The 21932-nt window shown below is 42.8% G+C and overlaps 1 protein-coding gene across 2 annotated transcripts in view; it reads right to left on the bottom strand.

Moving 5' to 3' along the window:
- Positions 1–21932, bottom strand: part of sbk1.L (1.L) — a 62884-nt gene that overhangs the window by 18861 nt on the left and 22091 nt on the right. The window contains exon 1 of one of the 2 annotated variants that reach the window (XM_018236522.2): positions 9782–10296. The exons of the other annotated variant lie outside the window; for it this stretch is intronic. The gene's annotated coding sequence lies outside the window, so the exon portion shown is untranslated. Of the gene's footprint in view, positions 1–9781; positions 10297–21932 lie in introns of those variants that run through there. 2 annotated transcript variants of the gene reach the window in all.

The raw sequence follows: 21932 nt of genomic DNA, 5'->3' as shown, positions 1-21932 counted from the left end.
GAATGTGATGAAAAAGTGGAAAAGAAGCAGAAACAAAATACTCCTGTGTCTGTGCACACCCAGTCTGGTTGCCCATTGTGTGCCTAGTGCTTGTTAAAGAGCTCAGCAGCAGCTGGTGAGCTTCAGGTACGGACCTCTGTGACTAACACCTGTTTCAAACAGAAATCTATACACAGTCTCTCTTTGATGATCAGTCTCATATACAGTACCAGAAATAAATGATTTATTACCTTGGATCCCTTTGCTCCCCACTCCCCTGTGCCTCCACGGAGCAGTTTAGACATCCAAATCTTTGCCTCCAGAAAACCGTTTAAATCCAATGTTGATTTTTTTTTTCAAGCTATTAAAAGCACCCCCAAATGAAAGGCGGTGTTATTTTAACTTAATAAGCCTTTGCGTGGGGTTTGGTAATGGTTTTCCTTTGAAGGTTACGTTTTAATCAGCTATCGGGAACCCGGCGCTCTGCGTGAGTCATTGTTGGAAGTTTAGTGAAACTGCAGGTCTCAACACAAGTATCTGAAACCCAAACTCTATCATACAAAGACCATAAGACTAACAGCATGCAATGAACATCAGCTAATCAGCAGCCACACGGATTCTGTAGCAGTGAAATAGGCCTGTCCCCTGGGACTGCTGCCTAATATTTTGGTATTTCTCCAACAAACAAGTTATTGAATTTACCCCGTGCTGTAGGAATCAGCCGTAAACCAAGAGTTTACGTGTATATCTGACCCAACCCCATCTGACACGTCTTTCAGTTCCCATTAAGCACCATACTTAAGGTGGCCATACACGGAGAGATCCGCTCGTTTGGCGATCTCTCTCCGATATGCCCACCTTGAGGTGGGCAATATCGGGCTGATCTGATCGTGGGCCCTAGGGCCCAACAATCGGATCCTAACGAATGGGAAAATCGTGGGTCCTAACGAATGGGAACGGGCAGTCGGATTGCGGGACCACATGAACGAACAGATGCGTTTTTTTTGTCCCATCCGATCGAGATCTGGCCCACTTTCGGCCAGATCTCGATCGGGGAAGCCCCATACACGGGCCAATAAGCTGCCGACTCGGTCTGTCGGCAGCTTTTATTGGCCCGTGTATGGCCACCTTTAATCTTGTCTTTTCCTGGACAATCCAGTTCCAAAACAAGGCTACGGGTATGTCCATCAGTATTGATTTACGTATGCGTGCTTTGTAACCATGTCATAAATGGAAAACTCTGATTTGACAGATTTTGCTCTGATTTAAGGTGCAGCAATATGTACTGTTAGGGGTCATTGTGAGTCAGTTGGTTAATATTACAAACACAAACATCACAGATACACAGAAGTGTTTGTATAGCTAGAAAGATAATAGAGAGATAAAGGGCAGTATGCTGCATGCATGCAATACAGAGCCAGAGGTGCAGCACTGACACAATGCAATATCTGCATGCGCAGCGCAGATAAACAAACTTGTCTGCACACACAGTACTGATGTAATCGAAGCAACAGCAACGTGCACAGCATAAATTCTAGCCATGTCCAAGCACACATCACAGATACAGATAATGTCTGCACAGAACAGATTGATTAATTAGTTTGTTAATATGTGCATTTAAAATATGCAATCACTCAGGCAACATATGTGCACACAACACTGATGCAGGAGATACCCGCATGCAGTATTGATAAAGGAGATGCACACACTCCCAGCATTGGTACTACATTCCTCCCAACATTTTGAAAATAAAAAGAGAAACAAAAAAGTTGTCGCGCGTAGCGTGGCAAATTCTTTGGCCACGCCCATGTTTGTGGCCACACCCCCTAATTACCATGTTCATTTTACAAAATTTCGCAGGTTATAAAAGTTTGAACATATTTCTTTGAGTTTTTTCAGTTTAGTTTTGCTAATGAAGGTGAATTGCCCTTTAAGCTGCAAGTCTAACATTTCCCAAGGGACCTGTTATCTTATATTGTTACAATTACTTATTTATTTATCTAGATTGCTTAGCTAGATACATTTGAATTGTTACAAATGTATCTTATCTTCTGTTGTGGCTGTTCTGGGCTCTCTGTCAAAAGCCAATTAAGTTAGAAACTTTGCTTCTTTTTCTGGCTGTTCAGTGCAGAGAAAAACCGGACTTTCCAGTACAAATGAGGGACTGCAGATTGAGCTGTCAAAAGAGGGACTGTCCCTCTAAAAACGGGACAGTTGGGAGGTATGACTAGAAGTGCACAGGGCCGTATTTTTCATATGGTATGAGTTTACTCCTCTTTTGAGGACTAACAGCTTTGACACCCAAGGCCTGGGTGGTGATCTTTTGCCCTCACGACTACCCTCACCAGAACAGGTGAATCCACAGGGTGCAGTGCTGTTTGGTCCAAGAAGGTGCAGTCTGACTTTAAGGGTAAGGTCAGACTGTGAGATTTGGGGAGATTTAGTCACCCGGCGACTAATCGCTTCTTCTTTGGGGCGATTAATCTCCCCAAACTGCTTCCCCCTGTCTTCCGCCTGCTTGAATGAAAAAACTCCTGCGGCATGGCACTTGCGGCACTTTATTTTTCAAAGTCGTCTGAAGTTGTCTCACGAGGAAACTTCGGGCAACTTCTGAAAACGAAGTGCCGCGAGGGCCATGCCGCAGGCGTTTTTTCATTCAAGCAGGCGGAAGACAGGGGGAAGCAGTTCGGGTAGATTAGTCGCCCCAAAGAAGAGGCGATTAGTCGCCAGGCAACTAAATCTCCCCAAATCTCACAGTGTGACCTTATCCTGAGCCTCTTCCTGTAATAGTACTAATCCCTTCCCTATGGTACCTAATCCCACTTAGAAACTTTAACTGACAGACTGAGATGGGACAGTCAGGTTGGCAAAACAGTCCGGTTTAGGAACTTCAAGTAACAGCACTTACGAAATATGTTGGTGCTATATAAATACATGTTAATAATAATTACTGACAAAAACAGACCTCTCAGCAAAAAACAGCATGACCTATAGGTAACTTTTAATGTACATATATATTTTAAAAAAGTCGTTTTTTTAGTGTCAGTATCACTTTAATCAACTTTGTTGATTGTTGCAAAGTCCCGGTGTTGCTAGGTTTTTTTTTGTAAAATGCATGTCTATTTTACCATTCACCTGGGTGAATTGATGAAGCAGTGTGCCACCCTAATTAATACAGGTATGTGATCCATTATCTGGATACCCATTATCCAGAAAGCTCAGAATTCCGGGAAGGCTATCCAAACTATTTCCTTTTTTTTTGTAATAATAAAACAGTACCTTGTGCAAAAGGAAAAGCTATAGGTAAGCACACATACAGTAGATACCATATGGATATAAGCATGTGCATGTCATATAGAAAAAGAAATGTCTGTATACAACATAGATAGATGGCATGGGCACAAAGCAGTAACACAGCACAAATACAGCAACACGCACAAAGCACATGCAGCACAGATGGACAGGACAGTGTGTAAGAACGTAAGACTGCAGTATATGCAGACACGCACAGATACAGGGGAATATACTGTAGGAATGCCAGTCACATACATTATTAGGGAGGCCTTTGCCGACAGACAAATTACGGAGCAATGTAATATGCACACAGCGTATGTAAGGGTCAGTATAATGTATGTACACACACACGCAGCACACAAAGTCAACTAAGCCTGTTTTTGAGACTTTAAATCAAATTACCTTTAGTGGAAAGAGAAATTGGTGGGGGGACCGGTTCGTTATCCCCCTGAGGACATTGATATCTCTGCACCCATCAATGATACATGTCAGTGTACCCTACTGTATACACATCACAGATAGAATGGCTGCACTAACAACACACTATATCTTTCTTCTTTTTCTTTTAAGAATGTCTATGCATCCACTGGCTTAGTTAGTGATAGTTCTTGTTAGTTTCTATTTTATTTTACATATTACTTCATTGTAAATTATACATTCTGTATAATATGTCATTGTATTCATCTTCTTATTCTGCATACTATTTGTTATCATATTGATTTTTATGGTTTATTGTGAAAACCAAATAAAGTATTTCAAACCTAAAACAACACACTATATCGACACAAACACTGGATACATAGTAATATCTATACACACATCAATGCCACCGGGCAATATATTATATGTAGACAAATATCTGCAACCACAGCGAATGTACAGGATTATTTTGCACAGGTACCTGCCAATGTCTGTCTATATTCACAGCAATGATAATGAGCAATATTTACCCCCTTACAGGACAATATTTGCACACAACTTCAGTATACAAGGCTACTGTATATGATTATATATATCTAATGTTACCAATATACTGTATGCTGATAATGCATTGTTACAGGCCCTATATACTGAATGTCTATGAATCACAGATACATGCAATGTCTACAGATGAAGGTACTTCTCATTTACAGGCAACCCCTGCACAAACATAGGACTTACAAAATGCAAAATACTCAACACAATTAAACAGTGGTAACACCTTCATATAGGAATCATGCACAGTGTTACAATGGCTTGTTAACTTACATACAAGTAGAACACTTCTATGTACATACAATACAGAATAGACTTTGTAGAACAGAATAGGCACTCGCATAATTCTATGTCTAACACAGTGATGCTTGACTTTTTCCAGGAACCTGATCCATACTGTATTTATTTAGCTGTAATAAAAGTATATATGTTTAGAACCCCTGGTCTAACATATGCACATTGCAAATAGGTGTATGCTTGGTTCTGGTTATTTCCCTATTGTTGTTGTTCCTATTCATATGTCATATTAAGAATTACAATGCCATCATTCCATTATAGATGGTTAAATGTAAATATAATATATTCCAATACACAATAATATAACGTATACTTACACAACAGGATCAAACAACAGCTACGTCTATTCAGCCTGCAGTCGAGCAGCCCTCCTATGCCGCCCATTCACCTATAGCCACACCTTACTGAACACCTAGCAACAGAGAGGGACCTACACCTGCACAGATGGGGCGCAGAATTCGTGGGAAACCTCCACGGACTCAAGTTACACCTGAACAACAGACTGAGATGAATTTACACCTCCCATTTTGTATGAAGAAGCTATACCTAATAGTTATGGGTCAGATTATGCTTTTCTTTGTCTCCAATCAAGATTATAACTAAATAATGTTGATTTATTATTTACATGATCAGGTAAAGTGACACATATACAGGCTGGTATGAAGGAAAGCAGATAGAGTAGGTATGTCCAGCTCTTAATAGACTACAGTTCCCAGCATGCCTCAATGGATTATGGCTGTAGAGAGATGCTAAGAAACGTAGTTTATCTACAACTGGAGTATACTTGGTTGGATAACTCTGAGCTAAATTCTAAGGTATAGCTGGGCAAACACAGAATGGGCATGACTAGGTCACCAATCGTATAGACTTTTGGCTAAGTTATCAGAAGTTTAGTTTTTGGGGGACAGGGCAGTTCTAATAGGTTGAGGGTCAGCTACTATATACAGTGCAGGGCCCAAATATTGATGGAGGCGTCGATAAGCAATAAATTGTATCAGCTTGGGAACCCTCATTGTCCTTCTTAAGAGAAGGGCAGCTTCCCCTATTTGCCACCTGCTAAGGATGGCTCTGCCTGGGGTCAAAACCCCCACCCCCGACATGGGGGCCCCAAGCCAAGTACATTTTTAATGTACACCTCTAGCCTGCCTAGTTCCACAACCAACCCCCAGACAGTCTGTGAATCCCTACCCATTAAGATCCACTTAATTCCCTTACTGTATGTATGATCCAGCAAGTATACTTCATGAGTAAATGTGGCAACCCTGGGTGCAGCAAACATAAACAGCCAGATAGATGCTGCTTTCAGTAGTAATTACATTTACAAATTAAAACCATAGAAAAATGTTAAATAATGTATATTAGAAAGAGGTATAGAATTACAATTTTACAGACTGCTGGTGGTTAAAGCGGTTTTCACCACTGATGTTCTCCTTGAGAGTTCAAAATACTTTAGAATTCTCCACCTTTGGATCCCTGTTCAGTCCGGCTCCTAAACATCTTTCATTCTTTCAGGTTCCTTTTTGCAGTTTGGCATTTGTTAAGGCCCTGTTCAGCTTAAAAGAAGATTAAAGAGACCTAAATATATTATTATATGCTTGAATTTATAGTAGCATTCATTTCAAATCCTTCTAAAGGTATGGGACCTGTAATCTAGAAATCTTGGGATCTTCTTCCGTTTTCCTCTTTCTCTGCGCAGCTGTGCATTTGCAGTAGAACAAAAAGCGAACTTCAACTAAAAAGTCGGCTATTTTGTGCTACTGCGCGTGCGTTTGCCCTGGGAAATTATAAGGAAGAAGAAGACGGAAGAGGATTGCTCCGTGGTGCTCGATGGAATAACCCTGGGCCGGTGCAGTTTTCTGCTGATAGGAGCACCGGCCTAGGGTTTCAAGTAAGTACATACATTCACTTGGGGGTTCCTAACATTTGGCACCCCCAAGTGCACCAAGCCTTTCCTTCTCCTTTAACTCAAATCCTTAATCATTTTTAACTCTGACTTTTGGTTGAGCCCCCATTCTCTGCTAGGGCTACATTTGAAAGCCTCAGGCCTAAGGGTACATACTAACAGGTTTATATTCCTGGCTGAGCTCTGGTACGTTGAATCCACAGCGGGCCCAGGGGGTATATTATAATTACAACCAGATGGTGCAGCGTGTGCAAATGCAGGTCAGAACAGGTATCTATGTCCATGTATCTGATGCAGGTAGTGAAAGTGAAGCTACCTGGTACTCAATATACTCCTTGCATTTGCCATGTGTTCAACAGACAAAGCTCAGATGCCTGTGTATCCATACCCATAACAATACATATATAATACACAACAGCCATGAGTATCCTGTAAATTATATCCTTTTAAACGGTGCTTAGTGATGTCATTGGTTATAATTGGAGTTTAGCATTTCTGTCACATGACTCACTGAAACTTATGTGTATTATAATAAATAAAGTAGCCCCCCTGTTGCAAAATATGAAAATATTAGAAGTCACCTCTAAGTTCCATTACCTGTATAAAAGCCTTGTGTCTTTATATGGTCATGCAACTCCTTGGTGACTTATAATATCCTTATATTTTACAATAGGGGGTACTTTATTCACTATGCATTATACAGGTAGTTTTAGGGTCACCCTGGATGGCACTCGGAATGATTCGTTTTCCGAAGTCGCTCGAAGTTTCCTCATCAGGCAACTTTGTGCGACTTTGGAAAACGAATCGCTCCAAGTGCCATCCCGATTTACATTTTAGCTGGCTGGAAGGCAGGGGAGGCAGTTCGGGGAGATTAGTTGCCCTGAAGAAGAGCAGATTTGTTGCCGTGGCGTCTAATCTCCCTGAATCTGCCTATGTGCCCAGACCCTTAAAGGAAACACAGATTTCTTCTATTCCAACTAGGGATGCACAAAATCCATCATTTTTGGAGTCTTTATGCAAGCACGAGCCATTCAGCCAAAGGTTGTGGAATCGGTGCAACTGTAGCTGAAACCAAACCCTGATTTGCATTTTTCAAATCTGAGCAAAATATTTGGAAAACCTGAAAAAAAACCGTAACGTTCAGTTTTCGGATGATTTAAAGTCACGTGACTTTTAGGATTTGGATTCAGTCCAGCTGAGCACTGAGAAATCGGTTGGGCTGATTTGGCCAAATCCAGAACCTGCAAAAAGAGCTTGGAGTCCCAAACGAAATCCTTAATTCAGTGCATCCCTAGTTTCACTTTGAGTTTGGCATAGGGAAGAGGCTGCTTAGTACACAGCACGTAGCAGCCGTGAGCCACATTTTAAGATTAAGGTGGCCATAGACGAACCGATCATATCATACAAAATGAATTTTTGTATGATATTCTGTGCATGTATGGTGGGAGACAAGCCAACAGATATCTGCAGAAGACTTGGATATCAGATATTGTTGATCAGACTGAATCATCAGATACAGGTAGAATTCTATTGTTTTTCCCTCAGCTTGGACATGTCTTTATTGAAAATGAACGACGATCGTAACTGTTACATCTATGGCCACCTTTAGGCTGTGAGTGCTCTCCAGCTCCCTGCAGTAGTTTTGGGTTGCAACTGGAACCGGCAATTGGAAAAAGAGATAAATCTATCATGTTTAGTCTGTTATGAACCCATCTGTGGGAGCCCCAATGAACCAGGTGTGTTGTCACATAGATGTGCCTCTGGGAGCCGGAATAAATCCTGTTCTTTTGTCACCGGAGCTGGTGTAAAATATCAACCTTGAGGAGTCAGACTGATTGTGTAGACTTATCCCTGCAATGCTCCTATTGTAAACACACTGACGGAAGGTTATATGAGCTAACCAGGGCGTGGGGCTTTTATGGGAATATAGATAATTAAGAAAAATATACCATGTTTCTTTAAGTAACATTCTCAAGTCACTTCCCTCTACCTTTGTCTAGAAATATATACAATATATATAGACATTTACAGTAACAGGAGCTCAATCTTTCTCACACTGGCCTATACACAAATGGATTTGGAGTTGGGTGGGGTAACAGGGGTTAGAAAAGGCAATGTGGGAAATAAGGGGGGGGAGGACGCTATTAGTGGGATTCTGAAATGACTGTTGGCTGGATTTATGTTTTTAAAACATGTAACAATGGTTGAGAGATATATGTCCTTTGTACTTAACTACATTCACCCCCTCCAATGCAGGGTGAATGCTCCATCCCCTGTGGGGTAGAATCCTGAATTATGATTATCAATAATAATTATAATACAAAAGTGTTCTTGTCCTTGTCTTTATAGTCTGTACTGGTCTGTGACACTGTCAACCATATAAATAACAAAGAAACTCTATATATATATTAGTGTTGATTCTCTATGTAATTAAGCAGAACAGACTGATTAGGCCCTGGGGTATAGTCCCTCTGCCAGACATACAGAAAGCTGCACAGTGATGTCTGTGTGTGTTTTATCCAAACCATTGACAATGCCGCAGAGTAGCTCTATTCATACACATGGCCCAAGCCTGTAGGTGTCATTCATTGCCACGACAGAGCAGCCCTGTATGTATGTCAGACACACACACAAAACCTGCCTTCAGGACACAGATACACAGCAGTGATATATAGGGAGTGACGTGGCTGCTAGGCAGAGTTTGTGTGTACAGAACTGAAATGGTTAAGTACACAGACACACAACATTCCATAGAATTTCCAGGATACAGTGCTGGAATCTGGGTTACTAATGTGCGAGCCTTTTTAAAGGACTGTAAGGGCTAAATGTGGTGAATGAGTATCTAGGGGTAATATTTGCCCTCCATGGGCCGCTGACACTGAGCTGTAGCAATGCTCTGCTGCTCACTGAAAGGGGACAAATCATGTGATGATCTGCAGGGCTCTAGCAAGGATAGAGTTAATATCCCAGCCGTTAGCAGAATGTATGACAATGTGCACATCCCTCTCATGGAAAGGTTAATGGAGTAATGACCTGCATTTCAATAGCTGGAAAGATTAATATTCTCCAGGTCATTGGCAGGAAAGGGGAGGGCAGGCTTAGGGGGGGGTATAAATGGACATTTTGCATGTTGGACCAATTCAGGGTTAAATGGTGATATTTACTGTGCACCTGTCAAAGAACAGGTTAAGAAATGAGCCTGCAAAACCTAAATCGCCTGTCATTTTTGCATGTTCTGCTGGGTGTTAGTTGACAGCGCTGAAAGTATCAATGGCATTGGTGCATCTGGCACGGAAAGTGGAAACAAAGGAGAGAGAGTCTGTTGTAGCTTACCTGGAATTAGTGGTGATCAGATCCAGGGTAATTACAGTCCTCAGCCGTCCTCTTTCATCCCGTGTGTATCAGTCCTGTAGGATTCCCAGTGGTTGGATTCCCGACTCCCCAGTTCAGCACATCAGATGCATCTCACTGCTGCCCTCCTCTCCATAGGCTGGGCCTTCCCACCCTCTGCCCTAACCTGTCCTCCAGCAGCAGCAGCAGAGCCCCTAGTCCTCCCTAGTAACAGCCACCGGATTTATTGTGCCAGGCAGGCAAGTCTGTAGCAGCAGCAGCAGCAGCAGTAGCCTGTGTGATTTACTCTGCCAGCCTCTTTCTTTTCTCAATGTCCTTTTGTCTCCTTGCTCCTTCCACCTTATCTCTCCCTTCCCCTCCTCTCACTATCTGTCCTTCCCAGCTCTGCACCTCTCTGTTCCTCCTTTCTTTCTGCCTATAATCTCCCTCTGTACACTCTGTCTTTCTCTTCCAATCTGTTCTCTCTCCTGTGCTATCTCCCTCCCTCTACCTCTCCCCCTCTGCCTGTCCTCTCTTGTGCTTTCTCTAGCTCTCCCTCCCCAATCCTCTCTCTCTCTCTCTCTCTCTCTCTCTCTCTCTCTCTCTCTGTGTCTTTCCTCTCCTGCCTTACGTGTCTCTTCTCTATTACTATTTGTATTTTGCTTACTATTCTGTCTCCTCCTTTTCCCTGTCTCTGTGTTCCCTCAACTTCTTTCTGGGTGTCTCTGCTGCTGAGTCCTTTAATCTATCTACTTCTCTGGCAATTCCTTTTTATTTTTGTGAAGTTTTCCTATTTTTCTACTAGTGTGTGTATCTGTCCCCTTTTGTTATCAGTGTTCTCTCTAGTTTCATCACAATGTGTTGGTGTGCCCCCAGTTGTGTTATCCCCAGTGTCTGTTCCAGTTGTGATGTCCCTCTATATAACTGTCTGTCTGTCTGTCTGTCTGCTTGTGTGTTCTCATGAGTGTTCCTTTGCTTCACTTGTGATATTCATGTACTGTCTGTCCACTCTTGTGATCTTCTGTATGCCTCTGTCTGTCCCACTTGTTATATCCCTGTCTTTATCTGTCTGCTCTTGTGTTCCCCTGTGTGCTCCTGTATGTATCATGAGTGATACCCCTGTGTATTTCTCTTAGTCACTCTTTCTGCTATCCCCGAGTGTCTCTCTCCCATTATCAGTTACCCCTGTGCCTCACTGTCTATTTCTCTGCTCCACTATCAGTTATCCCTGTGCCTCACTGTCTCTGTCTCTCTCTGCTCCACTATCAGTTATCCCTGTGCCTCACTGTCTCTCTCTCTGCTCCACTATCAGTTATCCTTGTGCCTTACTGTCTCTCTCTGCAGCACTATCAGTTATTCCTGTGCCTCACTGTCTCTCTCTGCTCCACTATCAGTTATCCCTGTGCCTCACTGTCTCTGTCTCTCTGCTCCACTATCAGTTATCCCTGTGCCTCACTGTCTCTCTCTGCTCCACTATCAGTTATCCCTGTGCCTCACTGTCTCTCTCTGCTCCACTATCAGTTATTCCTGTGCCTCACTGTCTCTCTCTGCTCCACTATCAGTTATTCCTGTGCCTCACTGTCTCTCTCTGCTCCACTATCAGTTATCCCTGTGCCTCACTGTCTCTCTCTGCTCCACTATCAGTTATCCCTGTGCCTCACTGTCTCTCTCTGCTCCACTATCAGTTATTCCTGTGCCTCTCTGTCTCTCTCTGCTCCACTATTAGTTATCCCTGTGCCTCTCTGTCTCTCTCTGCTCCACTATTAGTTATCCCTGTGCCTCTCTGTCTCTCTCTGCTCCACTATTAGTTATCCCTGTGCCTCACTGTCTCTCCCTCTTGTAAAAGCCTTGCATGTATTTCTGTCCTCTATTGCATTGCTGTTGTGTGTCTGTCCTTTGGCTGTTCTCTGTCTCCCTCTGCCTGCTTTCCCTTGTGTTGCCCTGGCTCTGTTCTCTCTACCTCCCTGTTTAAATGTGCCTTTCTCTGCTTATTTTCTTTTATTTCTCTCTCGCTCTATCCCCCTTCCCTCTGTGTTCCTCAGGGACTCTCATCCTCCCAATGTGTGTTTATCCTTTGCCTGTCCCTTTCCCTTCTTGCCTTCCCTCATCTATTTCCCTCTCACTATCTCTCTGTCCCTGTCCTCTTATAACCCTGACTATCTTCTGTCTTTCTCTATATCTGCCTCACTTTATCTTCTCTCCCTTTATTAGATCTTCCTCTGTCAAACCCTACACTATTGCCCCTTGAGCCCAGCACACTTCGCTCTATTAATATGAGCTCTCTAATTTATATTCCCACACCTATGGTTCAATAGGACCAGCATTTATTCTGTACGTCTCAATATATAATGTGACTGTTGCAGAACTACAGCTCCCAGTAACCCCCACTACCTGTACTAGCTGTGGCACATGCAGTTCTGTAACAATAAGGTTGTATAGCACTGCTTTACCTAAGTACCCCTTTCTTCTTCATCATCTTTTGTTCTCCTCTCTCTGTACCAATTATAAATAAACCTTATAGCCCAATCAAATGCCTCATATAGATTTACTCTATATTTTATTTTGATCTTTTCCAAATCAGCTTTGCAGTCCCCCAAAACTTCCCCTAATCATGTGTGTACTCATATGTACTCATATGCTCCGCAACAGTTGGGTCCTAGAGGCCGCTCCTTTTTTTAAGGTCAGCTGTTCTAGGGAGGAATTTGGGAGTGAGAGCAGGTGCCCCAGCCTCCCTTCAAGGCACTCAGCAACACTGGGATGTCTGCCGAAGACTGGGTCAGTGTATGTGTATATTACATTTGGAACATATACTAATGTATCATCTCTAGATGTAGCCATTAATGCACAATTCTTATGAAATATTAATACTGTGGATTGATAGTGGCTCATATGCAGTCCTGCAGAATGCTCCCTTTGGCTCCTTAGAACTCACCTTCACTTACAGTCTGGCTAATTATTCTTCCAATCAACTGCTCTTTGTATAGTGCAAATTTGCAAAAGCTGCCTAATACTCATAGCTTCTAACATGTGCCCTAGATTGTAAGCTCTTGTGAGCAGGCCCCTCTGATTCTATACAACCATAATAAATATATATATATTGTGAATACAACTCTGTACAAATGGATTAAAATCTATGGATCAACACAAAGACAAAGCATGTATTCTGGGTTCTACAGTGTCAGTGAGTGACCATTACTGTTGGATTTAGAGCTCTCTATGGGGATATAGATGGATTGGCCGAGGCAATATAGAAGTTACCATTTCAACTGCTTTAATAAAAAAGAATCTTACTAGCAGCACCCAGTCACTTCCGCTGGCTGCCCTCCCAGGCTGTTAAGGAGAACAGGTGGTACTTGCCAATTTGAATTGCAGGATGCCAGCCAATCCCTATGTTGTGGGTGGGTAGCCCAACTATGTTGTCCCTCAGCTGCCAGCAGCTTAGACTTGACAAGGAATTTCAGAGGATGGGAGCAGCTCCCAGATATGCTGGGTAAATGACATATTTAGCATGTGAGATATGGGCACCACTTCCACTTATGGGGAATGATCTCTCCCAGTAGAGAGTCAAACACACCTCCATTGCAAAAAGTAGTGAGCCTCTCTAAATTCATGGTACATGTACCATCCCAACCCACCGCTGTGACCCATAGACGAGATGTAACTCCAGCCCATGATGGAAGACACTACAGAAGAGACAATCATTATATCCAATATATCCCAAAGTATGGTCTTTTGTTGTGACGCATATTGAATCACTATTGATACTGAAATGAAACCCAAGTGTGTTGATGTGACTGCTGCTTTAAGATGTCGGCAGGTGTTTGCACAGGATTACGTAGGGATGGCGGTATTGGATATTAAGGAAGCCCTCTGCCATATTGGTACTATATAAAGGCTTTCTCCCATAACATCTCATAGTATGCACCATATCTTAAACAGCCTATAGTCACGACAAACACAAATTCAGACAGGGTTTATGAAGAATTCTTTCGATAGATACCAAACCATCCTTTGGGCAGAAAAGCCGTCCTTGGCATTAAATTAAAAGACGTAAAACTGCAATAGGCACAATAGATCTGCAAAGTGCAGCAAAACCAGCACCTCCCTAGCTAAACAACTAATAATGGCTTCTCAGCAGTACGCAAACAAACTCCGTAGCCCTAAACACACAGATCTATTTGCAGTTCACTATATATAACATCACTGAAGGCCCAATTTAAAACTGTCACAGCAAACAAGCAGAGCAGCCTTGACAAAATCACAGCAGACCTAAGGTCCTGCTAAACAAACCTATTAACCCAGCAGAAATCGGAAACCTAATGAAGGAATGCTGAAGAATAAGGCACCAAGCCCAGGTGGCTTCACCGCCATCTTCTGTCACTCATACCAACACTTGCCCACCTGCTCACGGCTATTTTTAGGAGGAATACTTGGATCAGATGTAGCAGCTCACCAAAACCATGAGAGCACCCAACCCACTGCACAAGCCAAAAACTGATGTCAACCTTCAAACACAACTTCTAGTAGATCCTACTTACCCTAATAATCTTGAATTAGGTGGGGTTTATCTGATGTAGACAAGTCTTTGTCTTTCAAATACATTTTTGCCATATAGATGAAATCGGATACTTTTTTACTATCTGCCTTCACCAGCACATGTTTAATAATGGGTGTAAAACTATAATAAGAACCTGGGTCAGAGTTGGCCTCTTTGGGCCCACCAGAGAACCTAACATCCAGGACCCACTCTCACACAGGGTCAGACTAGGTCAGAGGGAAACCAGGAAAACACCTGGTGGGTCGCGCCAACCTAGACCTGCTCCCCGTGGATACTCCTCCTCCTCTTTGCTGCCATTAAGGAGGAGGAAGGCAGTATAAGGTATGCAGTGCTGTATGGACGGGGGGAGGCAGAAGCCAGCAGGCTGCAGCCACAGTGGGCCCCATACACACCGGTCCGACCCTCAGAACAAAAATATGAAGACAGAACCCAATGGTATAGAGGTCATATAGGCTTTTGGTGGTAATGAGAAAAGGTTAAAGAGAACTTGGAGACTGGGTCCATCAGGGTCTGGAGTCTCCTCTGATACTCTTGAAAGCCAGTCCAACTTTAAGGACAACAGGAATGAGTTTTATGCTGAAGATACTGTAGTGCCCATAAACACCATACTCTAAGTATCATTTTACACGCAACCATAGTCTATTTCATCCCTAATCAGAAGTAGTCCTACTAAACATTCGCCTAAATGCATAAAACACAACATACTCACAGAGTCACAACCCGTGCAGCTGAAAATCCTCTGGTTGCCTAACCTGGCAAGCTTAGTTATAACAAATGGCCCACAACAAAGTATATTGTCAGCAGAAGTTAATGTCTGACCACACTAAAAGACATAGGTCCCTTGCTTAATTAAAATACCTGCACAGTAGTTCATGTTAGTGTCTCAACCTTTGGAAATGTCTAGTTCTTTGTTTATAGGTGGTGAATACAGATACAGGATTGGACTAGAGGCTGCAGCTATAAGAGCAAATGGAGATATCTTCAGGACATCAAGGGGAGATGACCCTAAAGGTTTAGTCTTTTTAATCCTTCTCTGCCTCTGGATACATTTACCAAACATACAGTAAATTATATTAGTCATATTTTTTGTATTGCGTGGGATCATTGTTAGACAAGCAAAAGTATTATCCTTTAGTTTCAATTCTCTTGGGTATTGCCTCAATCAAAAGTGAATCCCTGAATGTTGCACAGCGTTCATCTTTGGTCACCCACTGGGAGGACACCGGGGAAAAGCTAATCAGGGTGAGCAACTTCAGGTTAGTAATCAAGCATGTCCCTCGGGATAATCAGTAGAGCAAGAACACTCACAGGGCTACTTGTTCAGGCAATGGAGAATCCAGATTGCAGTGTTAAATATGGTGTCCGGTGATTTCATCATCTTGTGACTTGGTACCAAATTTAGAATGGGCCTAATGAGTCTCAGGTAAGTTTATTTCTTTTAAGGTGGGGTTCACCTTTAATTTAACTTTTAGTATATTATAGAATGGCTAATTATAAGCAACTTTTTTATTGTTTTTTTAATTATTTGCCTTTTTCTTCTGACTCTTTCCAGCTTTCAAATGGGGGACACTGGCACCATCTAAAAACAAATTCTTTTTAAGGCTACAAATGTATTGCTATTGCTACTTTTTACTACTTTTCAGGCCTCTCTACATCATGCTAAAAGTTTATTTAAAGATGAACAACCCATAAGGGTTAAGTGTTTTTGCGTAGGCAGTTTTCCCCTGTAGTTTGGACACCTAGTGGGACATTCACTAAGATTCGTAGTTGCACCAGGCGTAACTTCGCCGCACTTCGCCAGGCGTAGTTTCGCCAGCACTTCGCAAATTCACTAAAATCCGAAGTTGCATTTAGAGGTAGCGTAAGGTTGCGAAGTTGCGCTAGCGTTGATTCGCAAAGTGAAGCGAAGTTACGCTAGCGATGGTTAATTTGCATACAGCGCCAAATTCAAATTTCAATGGAGGAATATGTAGCAGCACTACAAATGCCTGGGAAACCTTCAAATCATCAAATAAAATTGTTATTTTGCCCTACACATGTGCCCACTGTATAGTTAAGTTGCCAAGAGTTAGGAAATGTAGGGGAGAAGGAGGGGAGCCCCAAAAAAAATTTCGATCTTTTTCAGACTAGCACCCATAATATAAAAAAAACGCAAGCGTTTTTTGGGACTTAGAAAATTTTTTAACTTTTTTTGAAGAAATCCCTATCTACTCTATTGCGCTTCGCTTGGTCTGAGGTGGCGAAGGAAGTCTGGCGTAAAAGGTAGCGTTCAGAACAATGCGCGCATTAGTGAATTTGCATAGTTACGTCCGTTGCGCAAATTCGCCAGGCGTAAGGGTGCAAAGTTACACTAGCAAAGTTACGCCAGCGTCCGTTAGTGAATTTGCGAAGTAATGAAAATGGCCAACACTATCGATTTGAGGCTAGCGTTAGGCGTGAATTTGCCCCTTAAAGTGGTCCTTAGTGAGCCCTGGGTCTTAAGCTGGCCATAGACGCAAAGCTCTGATCGTACGAATCGAGGATTCGTACGATATTCGGAACGTGTGTGGAGAGTCGCGACATTTTTCGTCCGGCGGAGATCGGCCGTTTGGTCGATCGGACAGGTTATATAATTTCTGTCGGCTGCCGATAATATCTCTGCGTGTATTGGCGATCGTACGATTTTCAGTGGGAGACTGTCACTAGATTTGGTTGGACATAGATATCGTACGATTGCTGTCAGGGGCAGAACATTGCTGATCTGTTCTTTTACTAATCTGACTGGTAAGACTTTGATCTGAATGGTTAGTGGCGGGTCGGGAGATGGGAAAGTCCGATCGTACGATGATTCGTACGATCGGATCTTTGCATCTATGGCCAGCTTAAGGGTCTGAATGTTATCAGTAATCTGATCTGTTTCATTGCTTGCCCAGTAGGGGGCAGTGTGTAAAAGTATAAAAGGGAGCGCAAACGTGTGCTCAGGGCTCCCTCTTTCTGGATCCCACCTTGCAGGGAGGTGGGTACAGGAGAAGGTCTTAGGGTGAGAGGTTCTGTAATAGTTGCTCTAGTAGTGAAAGTTAGAGTCAGTGTATTTAGCAAGCAGCTTTCTGGCTCCAACAAAGAGACTAGTTGGGGTTAGCACCCTTGCAGTGATCAAGCTGCCCGAGAGGGACACAAGAGGGACACAAGTGGGTGAGCTCAGGAGTAGGAAAAGTGCCAAGGAGTAAGAAACCCTGTGAGATCCCTTGTGCTGGAGAAAATCAACAATACGGGCTAGTCAACCCATTAAGAGGAATCTATTTACAATATTTCAATGTGTAAACAGGGTTGGACTGGCCCAGACCCGCTCACTGCTGCCTCTGCTTACCTCTCTCCCTGACCCCAGCAGAAAAAGGTACGTGCCAGCGCCTGCGGTTTGGAAAAAAAACTTGACATTTCTTGAATTATACCCCGATGCATCAAAAAGCCCAAATTCAAAAATCCGCCATCTCAGACATGTTGAGGTCCTGTATAAGTCAATGGTAGAAGCGCCAATCTCTATTTAAAGTTAAAGTGGTTTGCGCTGGGTTTTGTCTGAAAATCCAAAATATTCTGGGTTTTCGGGCAAAAAAAACAAAAAATCATGCGATTATGAAAAAAAGGTTTTTAAATACCTTTAAATATCAGGTTTTTAAATACAAGATAAATCCTGAGTTTAGTAAATAACCCCCTGAGTCAACAATGTCATACAGTTTTGGGTAAAATAAAAAGAATCATTAAGGTTTCGAAGGTGTGAGGGTTCACCTTCACAATAGTTATTGACGGCACAGCATAGTTGCTAGAGTAATTGGGAACCCAGCAACCAGGTCGCAGAAATTGCCTCAGAATATCACACTCTACCAGGGGCGTAACAAGAGCATGCCGGGACCCCATGCCAGAAACATTTTTGGAAGGCCCAGCACGCATATGTGCTCGTGGGATTTGAGTTTCTTTATAGTTAAACTACTGCTCCCTACCACTTCAGTTGAACTGAAGAAGCCTCTTGGATGAGCGGTGGAACGTTTTCAAGAAATACTCTAAAAAGTCCAGTTGTCTTTGGTTTAATTCTACTAGATACTGTGTATCACTCCCTACATTATACTAAAAGTTGATTCAAAGGTGAAGAACCCCTTTAAATGTTGGGGGTCAATGGAGCAGGCAGCGTCACAGCTTAAGTCAGCAGGAGAAGCAGAGGCAGGCACCATTTGCACCAGTTCTGCAGGGGAAGTAGAGGCAGGCACCATTTGCACCAGTTTTGCAGGAGAAGCAGAGGCAGGCACCATTTGTACCAGTTCTGCAGGAGAACCAGAGACAGGCACCATTTGTACCAGTTCTGCAGGAGAAGCAGAGGCAGGCACCATTTGCACCAGTTCTGCAGGAGAACCAGAGGCAGGCACCATTTGCACCAGTTCTGCAGGGGAAGTAGAGGCAGGCACCATTTGCACCAGTTTTGCAGGAGAAGCAGAGGCAGGTACCATTTGCACCAGTTTTGCAGGAGAAGCAGAGGCAGGCACCATTTGCACCAGTTCTGCAGGAGAACCAGAGACAGGCACCATTTGCACCAGTTCTGCAGGAGAACCAGAGGCAGGCACCATTTGCACCAGTTCTGCAGGGGAAGTAGAGGCAGGCACCATTTGCACCAGTTTTGCAGGAGAAGCAGAGGCAGGCACCATTTGCACCAGTTTTGCAGGAGAAGCAGAGGCAGGCACCATTTGCACACGCAGTTCTGGAGCCCCCCATGGCCTGCAAGCAAGCAACACCCAGGTTAGGGGGACACACCAAAGTATTCCAACTTGGGCCCTGCCATTCATAAAACCAGCCCTGCATCATATTAATAGTGTGGTGCATCATGTTGCGTGCATTTACCCGTGGCCTGCTAATGTGTTGAAGGTCAAACATTTTAGCACTTTAACACATAATTAAGAGAATGCTGCTAATTACCCATTGCAACAACCCGCAACCATTGCTCTGCTCTGTTCTTCACCTTTATGTCTGGGAGGCTCATAATCAGTCACCTGACACTGGGTCTAACAACCCTGATGATCTATCATGAGTTCACCCAGTATAATGGGAAGTGGGAGACGTTATTCAGGGAGAAGCTCATATGCTATTTCTGTAGCACCCAAATCTGACAGCTCCAAACGTAGGTACCACTTATTACTACACAAACGGGAAAGGCAAAGTGTTCCCAAGCTGTTGCAATGTAGGTGATAATTTCCCTCGAAGTGTTAAAGCCATTTGCACTTCTAAATATAATTCTTACGCTGTATGACTTATTAGTAACTTATTATCCGGAGACGTTGCTCTAAACTAAAATTAGCAGTCAGGTAAAGAATGTCATTGCTTGTGTAGGGAAACGGTAATACTGATAATGTTTACTGGAATATAGGTGTAGCCATTAAACGGAATATTCATATTGCTACTCTAATGTCATTTGCAATCGAATTCCTTATTTTATTTTGGGGCTTTTTGATGTAATTAATGGAAATGAAGGTGCTATTTTGTGGTCAGTGTCCCAACAACCCTAGCAAATGCTCTTGACTGATAGACTGGAAGATGAATAGGAAAGAACTTGATTAGGCATTTGGGGGGACAAGCAAAGTAGGGAAAATGTCTCACGTTCAAACCTTGTTGCAAAGGCGTCAGACTAAACATCTACTTGACATCCATTTGCACCGATTTATATATATTTATATAAATCTATTAGTCGGGATTAGAGGAATATTTTCCGGCCAGCTTTTAAAGGAACAGTAACTTCAAAAATTAAATGTTAAAAGTAATGAATATATCATGTAGTGTTGCCCTGCACAGGTAAAACTGATGTGTTTGCTTTATAAACACTACTATAGTTCATATAAACAGGCTGCTGTGTAGCAATGGCGGAAATTGAAAAAAGGCTATATGGCACAGGTTAAATTGTTACATAGTTACATAGTTACATAGTTAAATTGGGTTGAAAAAAGACAAAGTCCATCAAGTTTAACCCCTCCAAATGAAAACCCAGCATCCATACTAGAGATGGCGCGAACTGTTCGCCGGCGAACTTGTTCGCGCGAACATCGGGTGTTCGCGCTCGCCGGAAGTTCGCGAACGTCGCGCGACGTTCGCCATTTTGGGTTCGCCATTGTTGGCGCTTTTTTTTGCCCTCTCACCCCAGACCAGCAGGTACATGGCAGCCAATCAGGAAGCTCTCCCCTGGACCACTCCCCTTCCCTATAAAAACCGAAGCCCTGCAGCGTTTTTTCACTCTGCCTGTGTGTGCTGAAGAGATAGTGTAGGGAGAGAGCTGCTGCCTGTTAGTGATTTCAGGGACAGTTGAAAGTTTGCTGGCTAGTAATCGTTTTGATACTGCTCTGTTATTGGAGGGACAGAAGTCTGCAGGGGTTTGAGGGACATTTAAGCTTAGGTAGCTTTGCTGGCTAGTAATCTACCTTCTACTGCAGTGCTCTGTATGTAGCTGCAGTGGGCAGCTGTCCTGCTTCTGATCTCATCTGCTGACTGCTGCAATAACAGTAGTCCTTGTAAGGACTGCTTTTATTTATTTTTTTGTTGTTTTACTACTACTACTACTATAAGAGCCCAGTGCTATTAGTCTAGCAGTGTTGGGGAGTGGGACTGGTGTGCTAATCTGCTGCTCCTAGTAGTTCAGCAGCACCAACTTTAATTTTTTTTTTTTAATATTCATTTTTTTTTTATTTTACTTTTTTTATTTTACTACCGCTGTAGTAGTGTATAAGTTGACCTTTTAGGCATTATTTGCCCTGTAGGCATTTTTTGCCCAGTGTGTTATTCAACCAACTGCCATCTAGCTGTGTGACCTTGTTCACATTCTGTCTAAATATCCATAATATTACCGTCTCCAGAAAAAACACCGGAGTGACTTTTTTCAAGCAGCCATAATATATTTTACGTAATCCGTATCCATCGCTGTAGTAGTGTATAAGTTGACCTTTTAGGCATTATTTGCCCTGTAGGCATTTTTTGCCCAGTTTTTTTGGCCGCAGCCACTGAAGCACAGAGGCCAGAAAAAATATGCCATATAAATGCTGAAAATAGTCATTTTTTGCCATACGTTGACTCAACGTATATGGCAAAAAATTACTATTTTCAGCATTTATATGGCATATTTTTTCTGGCAACTGTGCTTCAGTGGCTGCGTCCAAAAAAACTGGGCAAACAATGCCTACAAGGTCAACGTATGGCAGTTGTTTAAAGAGAACAGTAGATTACTAGCCAGCAAAGCTACCTAAGCTAAAATGTCCCTCAAATCCCTGCAGACTTCTGTCCCTCCAATACAGAGCAGTATCAAGCAGATTACTAGCCAGCAAACTTACTATCATCTGTCCCTGAAATCACTAACAGCTCTCCCCCTACACTATCTCTTCCAAGCACACACAGGCAGATTTTTCAGATACATTTTTGCCCTTGATCCCCCTCTGGCATGCCACTGTCCAGGTCGTTGCACCCTTTAAACAACTTTAAAATAATTTTTCTGGCCAGAAATGTCTTTTTTAGATGTTAAAGTTCGCCTTCCCATTGAAGTCTATGGGGTTCGCGAACCGTTCGCGAACCGCTCGCATTTTTGCGCAAGTTCGCGAA

This window comes from Xenopus laevis, chromosome 9_10L (genome assembly GCF_017654675.1).
Source record: "Xenopus laevis strain J_2021 chromosome 9_10L, Xenopus_laevis_v10.1, whole genome shotgun sequence".
Classification (NCBI taxonomy): Eukaryota; Metazoa; Chordata; class Amphibia; order Anura; family Pipidae; genus Xenopus; species Xenopus laevis.
This window is presented reverse-complemented; position numbering and strand designations above follow the sequence as displayed.